Source organism: Canis aureus, chromosome 17 (assembly GCF_053574225.1).
Source record: "Canis aureus isolate CA01 chromosome 17, VMU_Caureus_v.1.0, whole genome shotgun sequence".
Classification (NCBI taxonomy): domain Eukaryota; kingdom Metazoa; phylum Chordata; class Mammalia; order Carnivora; family Canidae; genus Canis; species Canis aureus.
In genome coordinates, this window is record NC_135627.1 from 27,009,090 (window position 1) to 27,025,278 (window position 16,189).

The window sequence follows — 16,189 nt, forward strand, 5'->3', positions numbered from 1 at the left end:
ATTAAGAGACTCATTTCAAAGCTTTCACCTGAGGTCTCTTCCTTTGCAAAATGGGTAATAATATTCTTCTTTCAGCATTGTTTAGGTAGTTAGATGAGATAATTGATACAGAACTGCTACATGGAAAGAGAACTTACTTTTATTCTTTAGCTTCTTTTCTAAGACTATGCCTAATTAAATTTTTCATTTTGACTTTATATAATTTAGTTGTTTATCTTAGGAATCAATGCTTCCAAATTAATGTGATTAAACTCCAAATGTACAGTTTTATCAAATTAGCCAGTTTGATTTCATCATGTTTATTTAAAATTTTTTACAAATTTGTGAAAGTTGTTGGTAATATTGCTATAGCTTAGGTAAACTGAATTAAAACCTTGTGTTATTTTGTTTTGTTCTGCCTTATTTTTGGTTGGTAAGGGCAAGCAGAGATTAAAATGTCGCTATTTATAATTTATTTATAATCTAGTCCTAAATTAGTTCTTTTTCTATTAATTTACTCAACAAATATTTACTGAGGACACAATCACATGCAGCAATTACCTCTATGCTATAACTTCAAAAGATAGGATATACTTTTACCTTAAGAACAAATCCAAAGTATAATTAACCACCTTAACAAGAAAGGTACAAGTCTTCACTGCCCTTCAAATAATCAAGAATGGATTATTTATTCCACTGTTAAATAGATGGCTAATTGAACATATACCACCTCCTCCTTACCTGCTATGTGTACTTAGTGCTGAGCACACAGCTTAGTAAGCTCTCAGGTATCATAGTGCTATTTTTCCTTTAATGTTATGTTTGACCTATACATATATAATACTATTCAAGATGCTATTGGACAATTTGTCGTATGGACAGCGAACTTAAATGAAAAATCTGTCCACTCAACATAAGGAAAAATGCTTTTACAAAAGTTTCACTTTTTTTTTAAAGTTTCACTTTTTAGATGAGATTTAATTAATTAGATATGAGAAAATGTTGCTAATGGATTCAGTTAGGGGACATTGCTCTATGCATTTTGATTGTCATCAAAACTGTCTAACATTCCCTCTTGGCTCCATTCCACTGACATGTGTGGCCTTTGGAATGTCATGGAAGAAAGCTCCAGGTTACTCATTTATAAAATGGCAGCATAAAGATCTATAGACCTCACATAAATTCAACATGGATAATTATCAAACTTTTGTAAAATGTTAGGTAATACAATTTAGCCTTTAGATAAGTGTTCTATATCTCCCAGCAATATGTAAATTATCCTTGTGACCTTAAGTCATTACTAGAAACCAGTGGGGGGAGTTTATGAGTCAGAGAAATAGATTTCAAAACTTTTCTTTGGTTTATTTTCCCTTATATAGCAAGAAAAACAATTATGAAATAAAAATCATTAGAAAGCAAATCAAAGTTAACAAAATTTTGAAACTTTTCTAACATGATTATCAACAAATATGGATTGCACACTAATTCAGAGTTCTATGCTAGCTCAGGAAAAATAGGATATTTTCCATACGAAAGTAAGTGATCTATAATTGTCAAATTATTTTTAGTATTACAAATAACTAAGGTAAACAAATTGTGTCAAAACCATCTGAAAAACTATGGTGATAATCTATTTTAGTTTTTATCTTTGTTGTTAATCTTGATAAAGCTTTTTAAAAAGTAACATTTCTATGGTGAAGAAATACTTTCAGGAGTAATGACTTCCATCGTGCAGTTCAGGAGGCATTTATAAATGGCTTGGGAGTTCTACTCTTCATGCCACAACTCATAATTCTCCAAATCTTCCACAGGGCTGCTGGCATTGTATGAACATTGTTTAAAACCTCTGTATCTTCCTCAAAAATAGAATACAGAATTCTTTGATTTAGCTTAAAATGAGTCCCCAACATTATTGTCTGGATTCTGCTTACCTACTCAATGTTACCTTTCACTTATCCCTCTTCTATATATTAAATTTTGGTTTCTAAAAAACAATATGCAACTTTTTCAAGGTTCTACACCATTCACTTTTTCTGTTCCAGCCATTCTTTTTGTTGTTTTTTTAAAAATATTTTATTTATTTATTTGAGAGAGAGAGAGAGAGGGAGAGAGAGAGAGAGAGTGCACATGGCAGACAGAGGGAGTGGGAGAAGCTTGCTCCCAGCTGAGCAAGGAGCCCCATGTGGGGCTCAATCCTAGGACCTCAGGATCATGACCTGAGCCGAAGGCAGACCCCAACTGAGCCATTCAGGTGCCCTATTCCAGACATTCTAAGCTTACTCCAGATACTTAGATATACTAAGTAGGTTTGTAATTTTTCTTATGTTTTTTTTTCTTTCTAAAATACTTTCTTCCACTACCTTCCTTCAATGTCCATATATTCTTCAGTTTAAATATTGGAAGATTCTTTCACAGAAATGAAATTCAATGGCCATTATTAAGTTAAATTTTAATTTACATCAACTCAATTTAACCAGTAGCTTACATTAATCACTCATACACTGCTCTAGCTTCCAAGGACATGTAGATGAAGCCTACAATTCTTACTCCCAAATACCTAATATTTAATTAGAGAAAACCTAATCAAATAAATAATTGCATTTTTGTATATTGTATGTTATCATAACACTGGGCCTAGTTAGCACGTTAATGTCTAGCAGGGATAGTTAGTGCCCTAATAATTTAGAGGAGGCTCTTTGGAAGAGGTAGCACCAAAGCTGGTATGTGAAGAAGCAGGAGTCAAGCAGATCAAAGAGAAGGCAATGGGGAAAAGGAGCACAGACCATATAAAAGACATATGGTGAGTGATGCTACTTGAGGGAAACAGGCAGAGTTAACCAGTGTGCCATATCAAGGAGTTTCTACATAACCTGGAGGATAATATGAAACCTATGGGAAGCGATTAAGCAGAGAAATATATGTGATAGGATGAATATCTATAAATGATATTACTGATAATTGATTAGAATTATTCAGAGGGGCCAAGGATAGAGAGAGACTAGTTTGAAAGGCCTAATGGTAATTGAGAAGTAGAAGATAATCACCTGGACTACATTGTAGGAAGAAGATGGAGAACGGTAAACAGATTTTGATGATAAAATCAATTGCCCCTAATGATTAATTATATGTGAGAAATGGAAAACAGAAGTGAGAAAAAAGGGTCACATTTGTGGCTTAGGTAAACATTTAGACGTTTGAAGAAAAGGTCTTTTATGCGGTATAAAGACAAGTTCATGAAAATAATATATGCACTAGGCTTTTAATAAACTACAGTATGATTCTGATAATCATATCTAATTCTTCCTAAGCAAAAACTAGGGGGGGGGGGAAACTTAACCAGAGGTATAAAGGAAAGTGTCCACGTCTTGATAAAATTTAGATAGTATTTTTTTTTTTTACTTATGTCGAGTATACTTTTTCTCTGGTGTCTTTACTATTCTGTCTACCAAACATTGAACATAGAACTTTAATAAATTATTTTCATATATTTAATATTGTCTTTATATTTCAAAAGTGAATATAAAATAAAATATTTTCTAAAATAGTTATCAAAGAAGTTGTGAGCTGATGTGTGCATGGCTGTGCATTTTTTTCTGTACAAACATCTGAGCCCTTACATATATAATAAAACAAACAAAAACCATTAAGATCAGGCAGGTTTATAGTCTTATGCACTAGAAATTTCCAAATAAAAAAAATTCAGTGTTATGATTCATGAGGAAGACAAATCACTTTCATCAATGCTAAAGAAAAAAGGCCCTCCTTTAACATATTTAATACGTATAGTTTTATACAATGGGTGATTCAGTATACATTATTAGAGCTGATCATCATTAAAGACTGATTTTTTAGAGTTCCAAATTTGCTTTGTATTAAAGTTAAGCAGAACTGTCTAATACTACTAATAATAAGAGTGATAGTAATAATGAAAAGAGGAGGAGGAAGAAACAAGGGACCTTATTTTTAGCAGGGAAGGATCATTTTTGTTTTTTTTGGGGGGGTGAAGGATCATTTTATCTAGAGTTATATTTGTATCACTAATGCACATTTACAAAGAAAAATACTGTGGTGGCACATTGTGTTCTCTGGAGGGAATCATATTTCCAAGGGGTCTGGGAATCTTGGTAAAAGACTTTAAATTCAGAATATTTATAAGCAATACTACAACTTACTTTTTTCTAGTTTTCTTCTCAGATATTTTATGAAGCAAATAGTCAGGACATATTGCCCTTCATCTATCCCCTGTATTCTTTTCACTTTTTGAAAACCTCTCATTCTTACTCAATCAGACACACAGACTCCTTCAGTCACAACTTCCAGTACAGTTACATTTTATGGCTTTGGCAATAATTTTAAATTTAATTTCTAATTTAGACATGGTCAATGTTCTCACCTTTGCTCTGATCCCAAGTCCTTCTCTCTTTAAATCAGCAGAAACAGGACTGACAGGAAGGGAATTAAGATGAGAAAGCAATCACCCTGTGTCTCTCCATAATAGTCCCCCTTCTTCACTCTGTGGCAATCACAGCAGTGGGTGAAGAGAGGTCCAAACAGGGAGCAGAGGGTAGAGGTAGTGCAGTCCATTCTAACAGCACAGTCTCCTTGGATTTTGTGTTGAGTATGTCAGATATTTACAAAGGAGCAGAGCAATCCCTTGATAACCACCAGGATCTACACATAAGATGTAATAAGAAACAACCACATTTTTAATCTATATAAAGATAACTCAAAATGTAATAAAGCTGTTGAGAGATAATCTGTTTTTATCAAGAAATCTCACTTTCAAGACTATTACACAAAATGTATCATACACAAATATTATAGTTAGAATATATGTATAACATAAAAAGTTATATTAAGATGAATACTGATGGCCACGCTGCCCAGCTTGACAATTTGAACATAAATAGTACTTTGGAAATCCTCTAACTAGAGTTGCGATTTTTATATTAACCATCCCTTTGATTTTCTTTACAATTTAAACATTTGTCTGTTGCAATAATATATATATCATTTTCTTGGCTTGAACTCTATGTAATTCATGTAAAACTGTGTGCTCTGGTCAGTACATTTCACTTATTTGGCCCAAAATGACATATTGATGACCTATCTAAGTGGACATATGTAGTCATGGTACATTTGTTTTCAGTGATTTCTTTTACTATTTTATAAGGATACACATGATTTATTTCTTCTTTGTTCTATTGATGGGCAGTTCCTGGGAAAATGTTCAAAATAGTTAATAATAAGTGGTGCATAAAAACTAAACAATCAAAATAGAATCGTAACCACTCTGAACAAATTACAACTTAAAAGAAACAGCCATATCAGTGAATCTCAACTATGTAGATAGCTTCCTTTTTCCTTCTTAATCAAAATAAGTTTGATATGAATATCAAACTAACTTACCTTGGTGCAAATGCATTGACCTTTTTTTTTTAAAGAAATACACCTAGCAGTAAAAATCGCCAAGTCATCGAATACGCACATGACTGTTTTTCTTAATACCAAATGGCTCACGGTGTTGTGTCACTTTCATGTCATCAGCAATATATGTGAGTTCCTCTTAATCCACTTGCCCTGGTTCTTGTGTGCATCTTAAGTTTTCTGTCTGGTGGAAAAAGGTTTTAAAAAAAGAAAAAAAAAACTGCAACATCAAACCTGGTAAACTGTACATAACCCAGGTATCAATAAAGATGAGTCTAATAATATAATAAGATTAGTGATAGGATAGGTTCTGTTCTTCATGAGGGAAAAGAATACTTAAATATCTGAAATACTTAAATATCAGATATCTGAATATCTGAAAGGCTAGTGAAGCAAAAAGTAATAGGAAGTATGAGTGTTCCCCACATCCTTTCACCTCCTATTTTTAGGTGCCAAATTTTATGTGTACACGTTAACATCCAGCTAAAGATAATAATTTTTCATCCTCTAACAGTTCAGTGAAGCCAAGTAATTAACTTTGGGCAATGAAATGTAAATAGTAATGGTGTGGATTACTTCGGGGTCATCTCCTTACAGATAAAGCCAGTTGTTCTTGATTCTACATTTTTCTTTCATACTGTCTAGGAAATGGTGAAAATTAGAGCAAATTTGGGAGTTTGGTTTTGAGGACAGCAGCACCACCATCATCCCCTCAAAGCTGAAAATTTTGTTCTAGTATTTTACTGAGTGAAAATAAACTTATATTTAAGTTAGTTTTTTGATGATCTACTTGTCTTAGTAGCTTAGCCTTTAGCCTGCCTAATGCACTCGATTAAATATATTCTACTATGTGTGCCTGTATTTTCAAATTAAATAAGATCTATAATGAAAAAGAAATCTATCTTTCTAAATATATACATATATACTAAAAAGAAATAAATATGGGTGATATGCATAGTACATAAATCTATTTAACAATAAATAGTAAATAATAATCACTAGTCATGTCATGAGTTACTTCCAGATATGCACTCTGGCTAGAATATCAAAGAAATATAATGAATCAGGGCTCAACATAATATTTTTTATTTTCATTTTGGCTAGATTTCAGTAAAATATTTTAGGACTATATCTCTATTTATATGACCCGAGTTTCATTCATTTTCTAACTTTTTTCTTTATCCATAAGTAAAATTAGAGTTTACATTGAGAATTCTTTTAAATAAAAATACAGCAATTTATAATGCATAAAAATTTGGTTAAATGAGTTACTAAGTATCTCATGGTAAAAAATATCTAACTCTTAATACTTGAAATAATAAAAGAACATACCAGTGGGTTTTCATTAAATTGTAATGAAATTTTAGTTGCTATGGACAACATAATTCCTTAAATCATGTTATATTGCAAATGCAGTTACTAGTAAGTTGACAATAACAACTTCTATTTTGTAACACCCTCCTCACAAACATTCAAGTTTAGTAAAAAATGAAAATATTTTAATATTTTAATATTAAATAAATCACCAAGTTTCCAGATCCAAGTCTAAAAGATTTGTATGTCTTCATATTAACCTGCAAGTTTCTATTTCCATAAAATAGAAGAAAATATAGTTGGATTTTTAAAATTTTAGGTGTGGAAGAAACACTGAACTTCAGCCCTCAATTTACAAGGATGCAAATGGAATTTTTTGTAAGTTATAAAAACATTGTCTCTTTCGACATATTGGTGGGGCAGAAGTAGGTTCAAAAGCCATGTATTTAGGTTTCAACTAAGGATAATATTCTTTCATTAAATCCTCATTTCTTATTTATCTACCTTTATATATGTTCTTTGTAATGTGTTTTCTTTTCAGTGAGAAATTTCCTTTTCTGTTATTTTAAATTTATGTGTTAACAATGTTGTTATGTAACGTGTGATATTAAACTATTTTGTAATTCTCATAGTATGTGAGAGAGCTCCCAGCTTTTGAAGAAAGTATCAGTAAATGCATTTAAATGTTAGGTAATAAGCTGACCCTGCTTTTTCAGTACACAAATCTTCAAAGGAAAAATTAAAGTTTGGTTATGGTACATCTATGCATTTCAGTAATAGTGCTTTGCTATTCAATTTATTACCTTGCTTTTCAATGTATTACTCTAATTTTTGCATAATGTGGCTAAGAATCATGGTAGAACAATTCATTAATTTTTGTCATTTAGATATTACCACTGACATTTTATTTTATTTTTTATTTTTTTTTTACCACTGACATTTTAAAGATAGGATTCTATCACTATGCATGAAGCTCAAAGAAAAAAAAAACTGAACTTCTTTTCCTCTTTTGACTAAAATTAGTACTCAGAAGGAAAAATCCAACTTCTTTGAGCATGCAGGTCAGGTCTAATGTAGATTTCCTATTAACTGTAGTCTCCTAGCATTTGTATGCATTATATATGAAGTGAACAAACTATTACTATTACCTCAACCAGAAAGGAATAAAACTAGTGAACGTATTTTGTATTTTCCGTTTTCCCCCCTTACCTTTAAAGGTATCTTTTATTTCATTTTTACTGCTTAGTGGTTTATGTGACACTGATTGAAAAGCAACTCAAAGTCAACCCAAAAGTGTTAGAATTCAAAAGAACCAGAATTTAATTCTTTTGGTGCTATGATGAATGAATATTAGAATTAGGAAAAAAATGCTTTCTTCACATTTAGACATATAATAGTGTGTTTATGTGGATTTTCAAATAACAACTCCCCCCTGAACATTATCAGGAAATGCAGGTTTTTTGTTTTGTTTTGTTTTTGCAAATGGAATCAAAGAAATATTCTTGATTTGAAAAAGGCAAATATATATATATAAAATAAAAGGCTCAAAGGTATATTCCAGCTGTGGGGAGGGCAGAAAAGGTAGGACAATTGTGAAGTTTACAGATGGAATGATGATAAAATATCTTACTAAGCAACTCTTCAGAAAGATTGGTTAATTATGTGAACATAAACTTTTGGAAATACTGTGTATAACTTCAATATACTTGAGCTTTATATAAATTACTTGCATATCTATAAACATGATAAAGAATGAATTTCAGCATTCTGGAAGAATGTCTTGATAAATTACTAAAAACATACATTTTTTTTATTACATTAAAAAAAAGGGAGATCATGCATAGTTATAATATTGTCCTAAATCTAACTAAAGGTAAGTATGCTTTGAGTATTTGGTGGCTTATTTGTCATAGTGGTAATATTTTTATTCGTATTAATTATAAAATCTATACTAGACTCAGAAATGAAAGCACTCAAGCATCTGATAGACCTCCCTTGATAATGGGAAAGATGTAGTCTTATGGACAATGACTAGAAGCTTCCAAAGTGGAGTTTGCTTTGTGTATGATCATATTGAAGCAGTACCTTAAATATTACTACGATTCAATAAAGCTATATGGTAAGATGGTGCTTCTTTTAATTAATACTATTTTAGTAAACAGTTTTAATTTCACAGCAAAATGGAGTGGAGGGTACAGAGAATTCTCATATACTTCCTGTCCTCCTCACACAACACCTCCACTATTGACCTTTCACATCATAATGGTATACTTGTAACAACTGAACCAAAGTTGGAACAGCATTGTCCCCCAAAAGCTATAGTTTACCTGAGGGTTCACATTTGGTGCTTCATATTCTATGAGTTTTAACAAATGTATAATGACATTGTGATATCATACAGAATATTTTTACTGCCCTAAAAATCCTCTATGCTCTGCCTATATTCCTCCCTTCCTCTCTTCAATCTCTGGCCACCACTGATTATTTTATATTTGACATAGTTTTGCCTTTTCCAGAATATCATATAGTTGGCATTAAATAGGATATGACCTTTTCACATTGGTTTCTTTCTCTTAGAAATATGCATCTAAGGTTTCTCCATAGCTCACTTATTTTTAGCTTTGAATAATATATCTTTGTCTAGATACAAGCAAATTTATTTATCCATTTGCCCTCTAAAGAGCATCTTAGTGCTTCCAAGATTTGGCAAATACAAATAAAGCCTTCTCTGTAGCTAAGATATTTTCATTGTCTGGCTTCTTTCAAGTGTTTTTCCACCTACCCTATTTTATGAAATGTGAATATGAAATAACTTGATAATGTTTTATGAAATACGGGTATGATATATCTAGTTAATGTTTTAGGGTTCGTATTTCTGGAGTTCTCTGAGCTTTATAGGCATGTGGTTTGGTGTTTAACATTTGGGGAAATTCTCAGTCACTATTACTTCAGCTATGCTTTTGTTCTTTTCTTTCTTTCTTCTCCAACTGGCATTCCTATTACGTGAATGTTATGCCATCATAATTGTTCCACAGTTTTGGAGGGTTCTATTTGTTGTTTATTTTTTCAGTATTTTCTCTTTGCTTTTCAGTTTTGGAAGTTTCTATTGTCATACTCTTAAGATCCAGATTCTTTCTCCAGTTGTGTCCAGTCTACTAATGAGACAATCAAAGGCATTCCTCTTGTCTCTTAGTTTTATATCTCTAGCATTTATTTTTGTCTTTTTTCCCCGTTAGAATTTGCATTTTTGCACTTACAATAGTCATCTGTTCTTGCATGTTGTCCACTTTTTCCATTAAAGCCCTTAATATATTAATCATAGGTTTTTTAAAGTTCCTGTATTCCTGCCATGTCTGATTCTGCTTCAGCTGCTTTTTAAGTCTCTGTAGACTGTGTTTTTGCCTTTTAGTATCCTTAAAACTTTGTTGCAAGGTGGACATGAAGTACTGCATAATAGGAACTGCAGTAAACAGGTCTTTGGAGATGTAGGGGCAATGTGTGCAGAGATGGAAAGTGTTCTAAGGTCCTATGATTAGTCTCTGTCTTCTAGTGAGCCTTTGCCCCTAAACTGTAATCTCCACCAGGGCTTCTGAGGTTTTCCTGCTTAGATGGAACAGAATGTCTAAAGAGAGATGGTTCTGGGTACTTCCCTTCCCAAAGGTAGGTTAGTCTCTGAAAAAATATCTTCTCCTGAGGTCAAGCCTTATTAAGAACAGAATGACCTAATTATGTATTTAAAAACATTATTTTTTTTTCTTCCCCTTACCAGATGCTGGAGGGTTTTGTTTTTTGTTATTTGTTTTTTGTTTTTCTCCTCTGATATTCTCTGGCAGGATCTGGTAAGGCACTTGAAGTAAAACCCATAAAAACATGAAGTCTCCCCTCAGCCACCCATGATGAAGTCCCATTGTAGTTTTTATCTCTTGGGCTTGTCTACATGGAGCCTCTAGCAATTTGTCAACTGCAGTTGAAATGTTCCTACTCGTGCACTGGTTCCCAGGGAGATTTCTGCTCTGGGCAGTTCTGATTCTCTGTGTCCACCTGTCTATCTAACTTTGAGGGGCAGTGTTTTGCCCTATGACTTCGTTTCTCTTCCAGATCTAACACTAGTTATTGATTTTTCAGTTTATTCAGCTCCTTACTTGCTGTTAGAATGGAGTGGCAACTTCTAAGTTCCTTATAAACTGGACTGCAAACTTTGGGGATTTTTAAAAACAGTGTATTTTAGATTGCAATAAAATTACATTATGAAGTCTCCCTTCTCCACCTACACCATTAAATATCAGTCACACAGCAAAATGAATTCACATAGCAAAATATGACAGGGTTATTGTTATTTATACATTCTTTCCAACCTTTTAAAATAATCTTAAAATGTTATAATTTCATTATTATTATATGACTGAAATTCATAGTTATAAATAACTATTAGCCTTTATACTAAATTTTGAGAAATATTATACACTTTACCATGTTTTCTTTTTTGCACTTTATCATGTTTTACTCAGAATACAATTATTTGTCCTTAAGTGAAAATATTTCATTCTGATACTTGTAAATGATATATTTAGTGCTATTTTTGTCAGTCATCCTATTATATTTATGATTTATTTGGTCCTCATTACATTCTTTTATTGGTAAAAACCTAGTTATGTTTGCTTTTATCTGTTAACTTCAAATGCATAAACTCACTTAAAAATGCATCTGCAAATATATTTTAGTATGTATATACAAAGAACTTTTTTCTGTTGCAAAACTACAGAGTAGCAGCCAGTGGGGTAGGAGAGAGGGTTTGGGTTATTTTGATCATTGTTTAAAAGGTCCCTGAGGAGGAATGAGAATAGCATGATGAAGCACCAACCCACTGGGTGTCTAGAGGATCTTCGCTGGGCTGGGCTGTGGGCCAGTTGTGACATTATTGTGCTAGGCCCTTTCAGAATGTTTCTAAAATGCAGATTCTGTCCTGCCACTTGGAGAGGCTGGCTCTGTTGTGTCAAGCAAGGACACTGCCAACATACCATCATTTTTTAACCTTTAAATTTCCTTGAATCACCAAAAATAGCCATGAACTTTAGCAGCTAAAATATGCTAGCAGTATCCCTGGTGAAATGGTTCCTATCTCTCATGTTTCTCCATCTGCTCACACTAAAATTGGGGCATTTTAGGACAGGGAAATCTAAACGTCTCTCTGCTATTCATTTTTTAAGTTTAGGGGTCAGTCTTCAATACCTTATTGATTTAAGCTTATACAAATGTGTAGTATGTTATGTGTTTTCAGTTCAGGTGCAGATTTTTTGTTTGTACATTTATTTGGTAAATTAAGAATTTAACTGAATTCTAATAAAAATAATAATAAATTTCCCATAGGTTAATGAATAGATAAACCTAGACTAGAAAATATTTAAATAAAATTATTAGCACTTAAATATTTTGATTTGCCCTACAAAACCCTGTGATGTTATTTACAGAAATATTCCAGCAACTAATTTTAGTGATTTTCACTAATCCTATTCCATGAATCTACTTTCATAAATGTTGACCTTTTATTCACCTGTAAACTGCACTAGTATTTATTTCCTTCAGTAAAAGCATTGCTATGATATAATTTCTGTGACATCCAATATGTTAAGATGTCTTTTTATAGTTTTTTTTCCATAAGTATTTTCACTTATGTGAAAATTTGGGGGTCTAATCTTTACCAATTAAGATTTTGTTTGGCAAGCCACAGGATGCTTCATTCTGAATGGTTTAAACAGGTAAGAAAAAAAAATTCCCTTAAACATCAAGATAAATGGAAGTAGGCAATCCAATGCACCATAGCCTCTGATTCCACCGAAATCACATTTTAAATTCCTGATAAATTAAAAGTGGTAGGCTCATCTTTGCTCTTGAATCTAATTGTAATTTTCTAGATTGGTAACTTGTGACAAAGTGAAATACTACATGAGGTGAGATAAAGTATCAGCTACTAAACACATGTTCTGGGCTTCCATTTTTTTTTCTCCCATCACTTACTAGTAATACACCTTTTGGTATAAATTGCTTACATACCCTGAAGTTTAGTTTACTAATCTGAATTAAAAATGGAAGATTGTAAGAGATTTATAAATTCATTAGTTTATTTAAGACATTATTGAGTATCACCTGTATGCCATCTAATGTTAGAATATCAGCCAGACATTTGCAAAGACCAGATGGAGCTAGAGAGTATTATATAGACAAAATAAGTCCATCAGAAAAAGACAAATACCATATGATTTCACTCATATGTGGATAAAACAAATGAAAATAGAGGGAAAAAAAGAGAGTGAAGCAAATCAGGAAACACACTCTTAATTATAGAGAACAAACTGAGTGTTGCTGGAAGGGAGGTGGGGGATAGGTTAAATGGATGATGGGGATTGAGGAGGGCTCCTCAATGTGATGAGCACTGGGTGTTGTATGTAGGTGATGAATTGCTAAATTCTACGCTTTAATATTACACAGTGAGTTAACTAACTGGAATTTAAATAAAAACTTGAAAAAATAAATATATAAATATGAGGCAAATGTTAATGAAATATCTAGAATATAGGCACTGAACACATTTTAGTTTTCCAGTAACACAACTTCACTTGACTTCACTTATAGAAAATAAATCAGTTAATTTATTTTCAATTTCTATTAATATATCCACCAGAAAAAAAATTATATACCTGTACTTCTTGGAATTTTTGTGGATTCATGCAAATGCAAGTTATTTATTTTGCTAACTGAAATCTCAAGCTGGCCACATGTGTATTCAGTAATAAATTATAAAATCTTAGTTATATATTAAAAAATAGAATGAAAAATGTAGCAAAATAAAAGCCATTTAATTCCTGTAATTTAAATGTATTTCCTTTATTGACATCATGATAAATTTACTATAGAGAGTTCAGATGAACATGTTACTCCACTCATCAATGTGTTCAACCATTCATGCTTCAAATGCCTGTCATATTTTTAAGTGAGGATAATTATTATAGTTTGTCTTTTAGTCTATGAATATGATACAAAGCAAAAGATTTATAAATAAACTACAGTTTCTGGGAAAATAATTTAAATTTGATAAGAAAAATTCTAATAATAAGTACATTTAGTTCAATTGTGGCCAAATAATCTCACCTAAATTCTTATGGTCCACAAATTTCTAAGGGCATAAACTGAAAGTAATGTTTCTGACTTATATATCCACAATAACATAGAGATATAAAATGTGCCAAAGGCATATCAAATTTATCAAGGAGGAAGAAGTAAAGAAAGTTGGAAAAGTGGTAACTGCTGGATTAAGGGAAGAGAAAACAGCTAATAACATTCATAGAGGAAGATATGGACAAAAGAGGGGTCATTCTATCCAGCACATTGAGAGGCTGAGATGACTAAGAGCAGAAGTTAGATTCAGGATGAAAAAAGACAGTCATTAATTTAAACTATTCCTAGAGAGGTGTTGTGTCGACTGGTGACCCCATTCTCCATGCAAAATCTCTATAGGCAGGTGTATAAGAATAAAAGATTGATTGTTCTGAAGAAACTACAAGGCCCTGAGCAATTTTTGCCAAAATGCTTGTATTTAGTACTTTCCAGAGTGAAGCCCCCTCCTGTATGATGAATCAAAGGTAAAGCCTATCAGTTGAAAAGCCCCCTATAGTCACAGAACACTCAAATATTTGTTCATTGTTGTTATATCCCTTCAAATCAATTACAAACCACACATTATATCATTATTGTTGACTTAGTGTAAACTACTGACATTTTATAATAAAAATTACTCCTCTTGCTTTCAATGTATTTAATGAAATATTAAAAAAGTGATCTTATACTCATTCATTTAAAAAATACATGAATAAAGTATTTTTAGAAAAAAAATATTTTAGGAAATTACTTGTAAACCAATAATAATCTTACCTACAATATGATAGATATTACAGTAAGGTAATAGAAATATTGATCTAAAGGAAACTGATATAGTTGTATGGACAAAAGATAATTAAAAGTGCATGCATAAACATATGGGCATTTGTGCTTAAATGTACAGTTCTACTGATGTCAAAAAGAATTAAGAATATAAGATAACCATGAGAGAACATCTACTTAATATAAAAACATATGGAAAGAACTAATAAAATAATGGCGCTACATGTTCAAAAATAATAATATTGTTATTAATCAATGAGCCTGGTATAAGGATAGAGAACAAATATGAATAGCAAAGACACACAAAATTCTAAAGAAAAAATAATAAAAGTATCCAAAATGAAGGGAGAAAAAGATACACAGGAGGACAAAATATTTACACTTTTAGGGCATGCTTACACACGGACAGAACTCATCATGTACTACTAATTGGAAGACAGTAAGACCCAGACCAGACAAACCACAGAAGTTCAGAACACTAAGGATAAGAGAAAATTTTAAACTTATCTAAAGAAGACAAAAGAATATCATAATGTTACCAAGCAGCTCTTGAGCAACACAGGATAATACAAGAAGATATATTCACTTCAAAATTTCTGAGAAAACATAATTCAGTTGGATATTAAATTCTATATCCAGGCCAATACTCAATCATGTTTATTTCTAGATTGCTTATAGATATGTTTAATTTCAATATCATAAGAGGATCACTTAAAATCTATATAATATATATTTATTACATATTATATATAATATATATTACATTTATACCTAACATATAATATTGTATAAAATGTGATCTATATTCCATTTATGGTACATATACATTATTTCAGGATTACTTATATATATATTATAGGATATATATAATATTTTACATATCTATGGGGGAAAAATGCACAAGGGGAGGAACAGAAAAAATAAGAATATCTACAAAGAGAAGAGTGGATTCAGCTCAGGAGAATAAGAAAGGAAGTTCACTACTATGTTGTTCAATATCCACAAAGAATTCTTAGTAGAGGTTCAAACAGATTTATTCAGGACATCAAAAATATAACAATTGAAGGGAAAAAAATGATAGGTTTTGATGTGATAATCTCTGACTTAAAAAAAATTAATAAGAACATAAAATTATTATTCATGGGATTTGAAATTTTGCATGTATTCTCATGTCTTCTAAATCCCTAATTAACAGGACTTTAGTTTTATTTTTGATTTTCAATATTCGTCTTAATTTAATATTTTCTATATGAATTTCAGAGATTACTTTGATTTTCTAAGTGTCATAAAACTAAATGTGAGAAACAAGAACTTGTATTTGGAATCATTAGAAATGATAAATATAGAAATCCTAATTTCCTAATCATCTTATAAATGAGACAAAATAGTCAAAGATATTTATTTAAATCTTCTTAATAATTTTAAGAACCATTAACTTTGAAACCATTTAAAATGATTTCCTTTTTGTAGTGAAAAAAGTAGCTAAAGTTTAACAATTCCTTTTTTTCTATTCTTTTTTCTCCCGTGAAATTAA

General features: G+C 31.4%; 1 long non-coding RNA gene across 9 annotated transcripts in view; it reads left to right on the plus strand.

Annotated features, from left to right (window-relative positions):
• Window positions 1-16,189, plus strand: part of LOC144287854 (uncharacterized) — a 353,649-nt gene that overhangs the window by 296,549 nt on the left and 40,911 nt on the right. For 2 of the 9 annotated variants that reach the window (XR_013355641.1, XR_013355645.1), the window contains one exon: window positions 7,040-7,175. The exons of 6 other annotated variants lie outside the window; for them this stretch is intronic. This is a non-coding gene — a long non-coding RNA (uncharacterized LOC144287854). Of the gene's footprint in view, window positions 1-7,039; window positions 7,176-16,189 lie in introns of those variants that run through there. One more of the 9 variants, XR_013355653.1, reaches the window with a different exon arrangement.